Raw genomic sequence first — 11120 nt, forward strand, 5'->3', positions numbered from 1 at the left:
AGATCATCTTACCACTCATGCAGGAGAGGTCTGGTTTTAATCCAGTTTGAAATCAATTGAAATCATGGCAATCCTGAAGTAAATTAATATTTTTTTTTGCATTGATTTCAGTAGTGTTAGGATTTTATCTGGGATGACTTGCTAAGATACACACAAATTGGAGCTGGAGGCTAGATTCCACTTTGTGAATGTCGATGGCTTATGCAAGCAGGAAGTCACACTTGATAGCCTTATAATTTGTTAATTACATAAGAGGTTGCAACAGCTACATGGTTTACCGGTGGAGAAATTTAGAATTTGTCCCGTTTTAACATATTTGCAGATGTTACTGAAACCATTGCTTCACGGTCCTCTTTTTTACCTTTATGTGATGACCAGTTGTTGGTTGGGGTTTTTTTCTACTATGAATACAGATATATGTATTTCTGAGAAAAAGAAATGTGATTGCCTAAGCAACACAGTTTGGAAAAAGGAAGCCAACCTCTCTCCTATGCCCAGTATTACATCATTTGAAACAGCGCACTATCATCTCAGGATCTTCCGAGGACAGAAACTGCATCATAGTGGAAAGATTTAAAGCTTAATTTCCAATAGCATAAAGGTCCCATTTGCAGTCTTGGAAAAATCAGCTGTTATTAGGCTTAAAACCTATTCTCATTACAGCAGCAAATGCTATCTATCATAGCCTCAGTATACAAGGAAAAACTGACATCTGCAGAAGGATGTTATTTAATAAAAATATATCTACTACTGTTAATTGTTCCTCTAAGAAAGCTTTAATTGAAAAGACATTGAAGTAGGATGTAGCTGACTGGATAGAGACTAAAATGAGGTAATTCATATTTTATTTTGTTTGGACTCAAAATTGGTTGCAACCTTCGCTTTCTGCTGTGATTTGTCTCTAATCAGCATTCCCACTGTTCTAAAAAATTGATTTGTATTCTTAAGTTGATACCGGAGATGCATATAAACAGATCTCACCTCCCCTCCTGTGAGGGCAATCTATGCAAAATAAGTTTAGGGGCTCTGGGATTTAAAGTTTACTGACTTTTGTCTGTGGGAACTGGAGTGCCACTTTGCACATCATGAACATTGTCTGTGAATTACCTGCCTTAAGGGGGATTGTTAGCACATGAATCAAAAGTGGCTGATTAATGTAGAACATCTCAAACAAAAGGATTAGACAATAGCTCAGATGCACCAAGATGCATTTTAAATCATCTGAAGTGAAATTAGGTGCTTTTTAGTCTAATACTGGTCTTAAATATAATGTTGAACAATGATTCTGAAGACAGGAAGATCTGGGTGCCCTCATTTTGCTATAGAGAAGATGCCATCTATTTATTTTCTCTTTAAAAGCAGCGTACTTCCTTTACCTGTGGTAACGGTGCTTGCTCGGTCCTATGTGCTTCATTCATAAAGGAAGAGCACTGTATTCCTCCATGCCACAACGGCCATAGTGATTCTCCTTTGATTATGTGGATAACACATAATGGGGGAATGAGACAATTATGCACACATATTTTCCTGTATTTTTATATTGAAAAAGAAAGGGTTTTTTTTTCAGATGATCCAGAGTTACTTTCTGCTCCCACTAAGAAACCTCTGCAGTGGCAGCCTCAGTGTCACATTCGTCCTTGAGACTCCTGCTGCAAAGACACCCATGCCTGAGCTCAGTTCCAGTCATCTGGGACACGGGATCTTGCAAACACCGCGGCTCATCACTTCCAAACTTTCAGGCAAAATTTAAAGCATCAGTGGGCTAAGCGCTATTCCCCTCCGTGACAAATGGAGAAGACTGATTTCATCTGGTGTAAGGGAAAAAAACAGGCAGGTCTGCAGGGTGCCTCCTGGCACGTTGATCTGCTCAGTTTGCTGAATTCTCCCTTTGGGTGTAAAGATGATGCCTGGCCTAACATGCCGTCTCCTGCCATCTCCAAACCAGACACCATGGGAGTCTGAGACAGCTGAAATTCATTGGGTCTGGCCAGTTCTGATCTTGCTGAAATGGGAGCTTAATTCAGTGGGATAAGAATTCGGTTCTTTGGCAATAAAGGTGCGGTGTGAAGGGGTTTGGTTCTTTGGCAATAAAGGTGCGGTGTGAACCCACCTGTGAAGAGGGTTTCTTTGATAACTTTCTAAAGAGTGTAGAGAAAGCAAACTACTGCTGGACAGGGTAAGTACAGCCCATTTACTCTGGGCAACAGCTTTTGGAACTAGGAGTTGAGCAGCCAGGCTAATGTTCTTAGCAAAGGACTAGCAATACTTATTTTAACTAGAGCTGCATGAATGACTGGTCCTATTTGGAGGAAAGCTGTACTGGCAATGTTAAAAAAGAAAAATGGAAAAAATATTTTTGGATTGACACAAAACCAGAATTTTTCAGACTGTGTGGCAAATGGGGAAGGTTTTTTTTCAGGTTGAATAAAGTATTTCACACTGATTTGTGACATTTATAAAGGACATGAAAGCAACGTGAGAATAAACTCATGCAGGGTAACTGGAGGAATATTCACAAAACTGAGGAGGGGAGATCCCCTTTTGCACCCAGCGGTGCAAACTTCCACTCTTTATGTGGGAGACTCTAACTGCTTGGTAATCCCCAGGTTTTCCTCCCAGAAAAATATCCAGGCTGTGAGGCTGGCTGCCCAAACTGTGCCTCACAGGGACATCAAGCCGATCTCCTGTGATGGACGTTGCCTGAGAAAGTAGCTCTGCTGTATTCAAGGCTGCTGGACAATTTGTATGCCGTGGGGTGGGACAGGTAGAACAGCAGAAGCTGTAGTGGTGAGCACTGCCTCGTGTCCCTCTCTGCCACCAGCCCAGCCCTGCTCCCTGTTTTCTGAGACATGTGGAGCTCCTGACCACTTGAAGGCATCGGTGTTATCCCATCTAAAGTACATCATTGGTACTTGGGGGGAAGAAAATTCGGTGTGGCAGCTGTAGAGGATACAGAGGAACCTCTCTCTTGAATGCTGATGTGTCCAAGCTCATGTAACTCATGAACATTCACTGTGTAAGAAAACAGGTGAGGATTATGGTATAGTCCAGTGTCTAGGACACTCATCTGAAATTTCCTCTCTCTGCTTCCAAGCATTTTCAAAGGGGAAAAACTGACGTGTCCCACCAGAATCAGTATCACTGTGAAAGAAGTAGGAAGCCCATGATTTTAAGACCTAGCTTTAAATCAGTTAGAAAAAGGAGTGGATATTTGCTGCCAGTCTCACAAAATATAATTGGTATGGCATAAAGATATTCTTTTCTCATTTTCTGTTGTTTCAGAAATTGTTTTCAACTCAGCTTGTAAGTCTTGCCTGAAAAGTCAAAGCAAAAAAAAACCTACTGCAAAACCACCAAAATAATCCCTTCCACATTTTATTTCAGGTGAAATTCTTGACTAAATTTGACTTGACGTTACAAGTGTTGGCATTTTTCTGTGACTAAGTGATTCCTTACACACTCTGTGCTCAGCTCTAGCTTGAGCTCTGCTGCTATTTCACCCTCCTTGTATTCTGCTTTGGGAGCATGGAAGACAACTGCTCAGTGGCTGAGCTGCAGACGCCTCCGCAGGGACGGGCGGACGGGCGAGCTTTCTGGTTGCATCAACTTTCCCAGCAAACTGGTTTCTGTGATAAACACCTGAGGCTCTAAAGAAATATGGCTTCAGTCCATCCCTTCCAAAACCCTCATCGAACAACTGTTGCCTCTATATATTCTACCCTGTACAATCTATAATCTGTGGAAAATGTAAGAATTGATCTCTCAGCAGTGCTGCTAAAAGCCGCAGCCACTTTGCTTTGTTTTCACTTGGAGAATGTAAATGTCTTTTTGTTGGATTTGATTTCTGGGCAGCTCCTGGCTGAGAACACTATCATCGGCATTGACTTCCCTCGTGGCCTGTCACAGACAAGCCATCCTGTGATCGAACGGCAGCCCGCAACTATCAATATCCATTATTGGATTTAGCTGGCGTGTGCTGCTCTTCACACTGAAAGCAGAGATGGGCCAGAGGCGGATCTTCATCTTCAGAATGTAGGTCTTGCGAGTACAGACCTCGGGCACATTTTGAGCCACGAAACAATAAAACCGTACTGTTTGCTGACACTCTCCACCCCTACTGAGATGTCACGTCTTGCTGGAGGATTGTTACGGTAAATCTGGGTTGCCCTGTGGTTCCCCTTCCTCTTCTCTCCTGCCAACCTGGCTTCTTATTAAAGCTCCTGCTGAAGCGGGGGGGCCTGTCTCCCTTTCCAGCTTGTGATAGACCACACATCTCAAAGCACAAGAGAGGCGGGTGATTTGTCCCCTGCCCTCTTCCAACAGCTACAACTTCAGGGAAGCACAGGAGGTGCTTCCAGCTCTGCTGCCTGCACTCCTCAGCTGACAAATGAGCAGGTTTTCCGCCTCACTCCCAAGGATGCCTCTTTGTCCAAACCACCACACGCGGGCCCTCCTTTTGTCTGTGGTCTGTTGTTAGCTGTTCCTCTGTGACTGTAGGTTCCCCGAAAGCAGAGTGGCAGCTTCCTTGTGTGGACACCTGCAGTGGGGCAGCTCTGCTCCCGTGAATGGTCCTGAGAGCTCAGCTGCCACTGCACGGGACTCTGGGGAGACCAAGGCCATGTCCATGCTGTGGGTCTTAGGAGCACTCAGCACCCTCTGGGGCTTAGTGTGTGCCAAGGCTCATCAAAATGGCCTTAATTCTTGGCACAAAAGTCCTCCCGCCCGGTACCAAGTCCTCCAGTCCTCCAACCCCATACCTGGCAGCCAATGCCTGAGGAAGGGTATGTGAATAAAGAAAGCCTGTATCAGTATCTTCTAGCTCTAAACAGTGTCCAGCTGGAGGTACAGCCTGAGCTGGAGGTGGGGGCCTGTCAGGGGATGGTGAATGTCCTTTTTTTTCCCCATGAGATAGCAGCCTGGGCGAAATGGCCAGAAGGACTATAGCAAACTGAGTAGAGCCTGCCTGTCCCTCAGTGCCAAAGCCATGGCTAGCCCTGTTGAACACACTGCTTGGCTTGAACACTATCTCCTGCTTGTCCTTTACATCCAGATGTCTGGGGGGCAGAAGCTGCTTCCTGTGCAACGTAGTGCTGTGCTGTTGAAAGAAACCTGGAACTCTTCTTCATATTTCTTAGATCATCTTTAACTTGGGACATCAGTGAGGGTTTCTGTGTGTTCTTCATTTGCGTTCCTCCAACAGCTTCTATCTGTGCGCATGAACTTTAGGTCCCCACTTTTCCAGGCTGTAGCACACATGTGCCTGTTTATTTAGTGACATCAGTGGATACACTTAATTCTTTTCTGTTGGTTTTTGCTGGATATTACTAGTTGACAAAGTCTCTTCTTAGTGGTCCTTAATTGTCTGTTTTATATGGTCACACCGTAGATCAGATGAGCCTATATCACACTGTGGATTGGGGATCAGGCCGGAGATCGTGCAAAGACACAAACATGCTGAGAGAAAAATGAGCTGTTGCTCTTGTGTATTTGAACTCTGATTCTGTATCTTGTTGTCCTGTGCTGCGGGTCTTCATGGCAGGAATCTTTCTAAATCCCACAGGCCTGGTTCTCTGTTTTGCTCGATCCGCTGTAATGGAAGAATATGTTTGCTACAGTTAGCCCCAAGCTATATAAATGAAACTGGGAAAATGGATGCAAGCCCTATGTTTTTAAATACTCACATGTATCTCTGTCATAGTAGTGACTTTTGTAGGGTCAAAAGGATCTTCCTCTTTATCCAGCTACTGTGTTAGCTTTTATCTTAATTTATAGAATTTTTGCATCACCCTGTTTGTGATCCTACTGCTTCAGCAAGGCTCAAATAGTCGTTGATCATCTTGGGCTTTGTTATCACAGGGTTACACTAGGAGAAGGTATTTTCTTTTCATTCTCTGCTGCTTTCCCCCCCGCTTCATTTCTTTGAGAACACATGCACTACTACCTTTCCTGTGGTATTGCCTGTAACTCTGCCTCACCATTGCATGTATGTTGTTTTCCGAAAAGTCAAGTTAGAAAAGTCCTTGTCTAGCAGCGAGTGAACTTTGAAATACTCAGTTGTGCTGCACGCCGTATCTCCCCCCTGCGATTCATACAGCTCTAGAATGAGAGCAAACGTGCTGAGATGGCTGGTTCTGGCTGGGCTTGGGGTTATTGAGATCCTCAGTTTCTTAAGTGCCAGCTCTGGACCTCTGGTGAATGAGCAAACCTGCTTTGTGCCCGGAGTCCAGCGGGGAGAGCAGTAACACAAAGCTGGTTTTGCAGCAAGTCTAGCACTGGAACTGACGGCCAGGGGCTGGGAGTGCTCAGGGAAGGTGTGTGTAACCCTCTTCGGGCTTTATCACTCAGCTGAGATTTTCAGCAAGATGGAGAAGAGGCAAAATCAATTTATCAGCTGTGGAATTTCTATTGAGGACGAGATGTGCTGAATCCCCATCAGCGAGGAGATTAAGGAACTGGTGGGCATCTGTGTATAAACTGCACGCATTGAGAGCCCTTCCAGTCCTGTTTTCTGTGATTGAATCCGGAAAAGCAGCCGCTTGTTTAAACTATACAAAGATGCTTCCTAAGGATTCTTTTGTAAGTCAGTCACACACTTTTGTGACAACTCAGAAACAAGCTGCATCTTAAAGAAAGCACAACGTGTACCATCAAGCAGGAGCATACAGTGTCTGTTGTTAGAAATGAGTCCCAACACCACAATCTGGTTTTCAAAGCAAAGCCCTAGCTCTGCCCATCCTTTGCTTGGACGAAGAAACTGCTTGTGAAATTTGAGCTAGGATCAGCAGCCAAAAAACGTAGGTGTTTGGGCTTAGGATTTTAATTCTAGCCTATCAGTACTGATCGCTTTTACAAACATTGTATTAATGTTGAGGAAAAGCTGGGTATAGCACATGAAAAGAGTGACTCCACTTCCAAACATGCACACAGTCTTGTTATAAAAGCATATTATGGGAAGATACTTCTGCTTAGGGTTGATTTACCGAAATGAGATTTTAAGTGTCACGGACACTTGTAGTGTATTTGGTGCTGGTTTGGGTTTAGTTTCCCGGTTGTCATTCATTTCATGACATTGCCCAGGACTTGGAGACGCAGCCAGACAGATCTGCTGAACACATGAATACTAAGGAAGTGGTTTCCCTAGTAACAATAACCATGTAACAGCTCGCACAACTTCTTCCCCTTCCTTACGGGATTTGTTTGTTTGTGTGTTTCTCACTGGGTCAGATAGAGGAGACACCAAAATTGGAGCTGGCTACAAGGCAGCCAGGATCAGCTTACTGGAAGTGGGGAGAGTAGAAAAAAACGACTGCTGCATTTGCAAGCGGTGTCATTACAGAGTTGGGCTTTGTTTTGGTTTATGGGAGTAATCTGGGGGCATGCTCATAGCTGCCTCTGAGCATGGACTGAACAGATGCTGGTACAACTCAGATTCTTATTTCAGAACATCTCTTTTTACAGGTGCTTTTTTTTTTTTTTACACATGAAACTATTGTCATAATGGATTAAGTGCAGCTTTGAGACAGTAATCGATTAATGGAAAGCTGAGCGGGGGAACAAATATATACATCAAGTATGTAATCTCAGCGCAGGACTTACTGCTAGCACTTTAGAGAAGGTGAATGAAGCAGCATTTGGGAACATGGATAGATGTGCTTCTGCATTCAGACTGCTAGTAGGGGGGTTGTCTGGCTGGCATGCTCTTGCTATCAGAGAGGAAGGGAGATTCATTCTCTAATACATTGCAAAGTATTCCACAAAGAAAGTAGCTATACCATTGTTCAGGTAGGGGATCCTGGTAGGCATGTTACGTATGATCATTAGATTGGGTTATCTTTTTAGTCTTCTAATCAACCAGCCTATTTACAGCTCACTTGAAGCCAGGTGAAGCAATTTGCAGCACCAATCCCAGGTTTTAAATCTGCTTCTTCAGGCACTGAAAAGCTGAATTCCTGGATTTCATTAGCGATTGTTCATATATGTATATTAAATGTTGTGACCACTTTTGTGACATTTTTTATATTAAAAAAAAAAGATTAGTATTACCTGTCAGCTCTCTGTAAAACTTTGTCTTACTTAAGATGGGTCTGTTCCTGAGCAAGCTGAAATGATTATATCCGTTGCTAGAAGGAAAAACTGATAAGGGCCAAACTGCAATCAGCTGTGAGTTTACTGTTAAGATAATAACATGAACAGATACTGTGCAGAGATCAGCCATGCTTTGCTTTTTCAAGATCTTTGACCACAATGAAATCGTGACATTATCTCAAAGCCGACACATGTAACTCTAGTCATACAGATATTTACAGCTAAAAATGATAAGCTTGATCCTGAGGGATGCTGGATACACCCATCCTTGCTGCTTCAGCAGTTCTGGGTGTTCAGAGCCTTTGGATCAGACTAAGATCGTCTCAACGAATCACAGTGAGGGGGACAGAGAGGAAATGGCTATCAGAAAACCAAAGACAGACTAACATTTTATCCTTATCAGAGTGAGATGAGGTGTCTCAGAGCAATATACCGATACTTTTCCCGGGTTTTATCAAGTATCAAGACTGGCCCATGCACTTTAGTTCAGGACAACCGCAGAAATAAACATAACCAGGTTTGTAATTAGCACTTACACTCTCCCAGCATGAGTAACTCCCACTATCACAACATTCTCTTCCCATTGCAGGTAGCCTATTTTAAGCAGTTGTATTAGGGGCTTCTCCTGTAAACCAGCTGTGTTGGAATCCTTATCAACCAAAATCAACATCAGACCTGTGCGCAATATGATCTTGGCAGAGAAAAACACTGTCTTGTGCTCTCAAGATCGTTGACAGTAATGAAATTGTGTTTGTTGTTGTCTTCCAAGTTGAACATCCGTTAAATCCAGTCACGTGAGAGCACATTACGTTCTTAGATTAGTAAGAAAGCAACAATTACTAAAACCTACCTTTTGATTTTACAGTTTCCCTCAAGGTACAGAGTCTTCCAAATTATTGTATGCTTTTGAGAGGTTTTTTCCTTTGTTTCTGCTTGCAAAATAAACTTTGTTATTAACACTGAATAATTAAATAAATCCAGTGGGTTTACGTGTCTGGCGACACGTGCACATCAGCAACAATCCTATAAATGCATATGCAGATGTGAGCATGAATTCAGATGAGTACGGGGGCATGGCTGTATTCAATTCTGAAAATAATAATCCACCTCCTAATTATGTAAATCGTTGGCTATGCTGATTTAGGCCAGTATATTTACTCTCTGTTTTCTAACTGTACATCAATGGACCTAAAGACTGTAAGTTGCCGCAGTTGAATCAGACATGTAAGAGAAAAATTAAAACATTTACCATTTTGTTCAATATCAAAACATTCTTGTTTTCACAGTGGTCTAATGTGGATCTTACAGTGTAACAAGAGCTATGAAACATTTGAAAATGTGTGATATCGTTTGTATATCGCAGATACTTTTCTCATGGATAAGGAACTTTTCACCATAGGAAGACCTTTATATGACTCCCGCTTGTTTCCCAGTCTATTTCTAAGCTAAATTTACTGTAAAGAGAGAGGTTTTGCATCTGCCTGTGTCAGTTCTCCAGTGTATTGAGGTCAGCTTCCATTCTCCTTGGCTCTGATGCCTGCCTGTATAAATACAAATTCCATTTCCATCCTATTATTTTTCTAATCAAGGGTTTGTCATGCAAAAGAAGATCTGAGGTGACTGTGTTTTCTATTATGCAAAACATTCCATTATGATAATATCTTCAGCACAGTCTTATAAAGGTGCCCTGCCCAAAGAAATCACAAATGAGAGCAGTGAAATAGTAGACAAATCCTGCATAATTTGCCCTCTCATTTAACATTCAGGCCACAGAGTTCACCCTAATTTGCCATACACATTTCCTCTGACATTCTCGATCTGTACATATGGTAAAAATAAGAATTGGCAGCTTTCGCTGAATAGAATTCTGCTGAGTGCTTATCAAAAGAAGAAGAAGAAAGGGGTTGTAAAACGCAGTCATATTTAGTACATCCTTCGCTTTCTTTTGCTTTCTCTGCTAAACTCACACTTAGTAAAATCTACAGTCAATGAAATTTACCTTTTAAGCTCAAGTTGTTTCCATTCAGAACAAAGTAAAAAATACGCCAGCAAAGAAAACCTGATATTTCTTAGAAATTCTCTTTTCTTTCTTATGCCAAATCCCAAGGGGCAGGGCTCCACAGAAAGGGAGTTTATTTTCTAAATCCTTTGAACACAAAGCTCTTACATTTTCTAGGACAAGATGTTTTCCTAGACAATCTCAATATTGTAACTTTGTATTAATACTTTTGTCATAAAGGTGAATACACACGCGTATTTTATTGTATGTATTTAATTTCCATTAGATGTCGTTTCAATTATTCAGATCTGAATTGGCTTACAAGCAGACTCCTGCAAAGACTTGTGTCTGAGTCTTGGCAAGCACATCATATTTGTGCAGTTTCCGTGTATTTGATTTGTCTGTTCTCACTTCTGACTGTGCAAATTTGTGTGTTGTATGTGCATGCGTGCTAAATACGCAGGACAATGAATCTACACTGACTTATTTGTTTGGCAAAACTTTTGAATTCGTGGGGTTTCTACAAGTTTTTAATGGTGATGGTTGTTTCTGACTATTTCTATAGCCAGCCAACTAAATTTTAGGGCTGTAGAAAACTTAGGCATTTTAATTCTCATCCAAAATAGGTAAATGATCCTTTTCTTCTCGGGCTGTTCTAGTGTTCTTTCACATCTGGGGAACACTATGCCATTGCTGGTCATATTAAGGGATTATTAAACAGAGCTTAATTTAATGCAATATCCAGTCATGAACTTGATATCAGCTTTTAGGCCTTGAATGCATTTCTGTTTTTCTTTTTTTTGTGTGTGTCATGTATTGGTGTGGTCTGTTGTATCATCATTATTATAATCTTTTTAATTAAAGGCAATCCCTTGCCTTGATTTCCTGACTCGGTCTCTGATCTTTTCAAATGTTTTCCATTTCCACCTGCAATCTTTTGAAGAGCTTCCTCTCAGCTGTCTCCAGTCTTCTGCATTTTTATCTCATTTACTGGAGCTGGGTTTAGTCCATGAAGTAATAACAAATTTGAAAAAAA

This window comes from Larus michahellis, chromosome 2 (assembly GCF_964199755.1).
Source record: "Larus michahellis chromosome 2, bLarMic1.1, whole genome shotgun sequence".
Lineage (NCBI taxonomy): Eukaryota > Metazoa > Chordata > Aves > Charadriiformes > Laridae > Larus > Larus michahellis.